Source organism: Bison bison, unplaced genomic scaffold (genome assembly GCF_000754665.1).
Source record: "Bison bison bison isolate TAMUID 2011002044 unplaced genomic scaffold, Bison_UMD1.0 scf7180017864464, whole genome shotgun sequence".
Classification (NCBI taxonomy): Eukaryota; Metazoa; Chordata; class Mammalia; order Artiodactyla; family Bovidae; genus Bison; species Bison bison.
In genome coordinates this window covers 9,316,075-9,316,498 of record NW_011495025.1, presented here as the reverse complement: position 1 = coordinate 9,316,498, position 424 = coordinate 9,316,075, and positions in this window count along the sequence as shown.

Here is a 424-nt window from a genome sequence, read left to right as displayed (position 1 = left end):
GAGTTCACTCAGACTCACGTCCATCGAGTCAGTGATGCCATCCAGCCATCTCATCCTCTGTCGTCCCCTTCTCCTCCTGCCCCCAATCCCTCCCAGCATCAGAGTCTTTTCCAGTGAGTCAACTCTTCGCATAAGGTGGCCAAAGTACTGGAGTTTCAGCTTTAGCATCATCTCTTCCAAAGAAATCCCGGGGCTGATCTCCTTCAGAATGGACTGGTTGGATCTCCTTGCAGTCCAAGGGACTCTCAAGAGTCTTCTCCAACACCACAGTTCAAAAGCATCAATTCTTCAGCGCTCAGCCTTCTTCACAGTCCAACTCTCACATCCATACATGACCACAGGAAAAACCATAGCCTTGACTAGACAGACCTTTGCTGGCAAAGTAATGTCTCTGCTTTTGAATATGCTATCTAGATTAGTCATA